The sequence below is a fragment of the Eimeria mitis genome, genomic scaffold, assembly GCF_000499745.2.
Source record: "Eimeria mitis Houghton genomic scaffold, Emh_scaff1573, whole genome shotgun sequence".
Taxonomy (NCBI): Eukaryota; Apicomplexa; class Conoidasida; order Eucoccidiorida; family Eimeriidae; genus Eimeria; species Eimeria mitis.
In genome coordinates, this window is record NW_013569824.1 from 9,406 (window position 1) to 9,787 (window position 382).

General features: G+C 53.9%; 1 protein-coding gene across 1 annotated transcript in view; it reads left to right on the top strand.

Annotated features, from left to right (window-relative positions):
* The window catches only part of EMH_0039790 (uncharacterized protein), a gene marked incomplete at both ends in the record, with an annotated part of 3,657 nt that overhangs the window by 2,512 nt on the left and 763 nt on the right, over window positions 1–382 (top strand). The gene's annotated exons all lie outside the window — the stretch shown is intronic.

Here is a 382-nt window from a genome sequence, read left to right on the forward strand (position 1 = left end):
TTGTCTCCTTGAGCTGCAGGAGACAGTTGTATATTACACCTTGTCGGTGTCTCCGTTTCTTTTCTGTTATTGTTTCAATGAATTGCTGCAGCAGCAGCAGCTGCTGCTGCACTTGCTGCTGCTGCTGCAGCACCAAATCTAGCTGCAGCAGCAGCAGCAGCAGCAGCAGCAGCAGCAGCAAAACTAGATGCTGCAGCTGCGCACTCCTGCTGTCTCCTCGGCCTGAAGGAGACAGCTGTACATTACACCTTGTCGGTGTCTGCTGCAGCAGGAGCTAGACTTGCTGCTGCAGCAGCAGAGGCTAGATGAATTGCAGCAGCAGCAGCAGCAGCAGCAGCATCTACGTTTGCTGCTGCTGCTTCACCTGCAGCAGTCCCTTGAT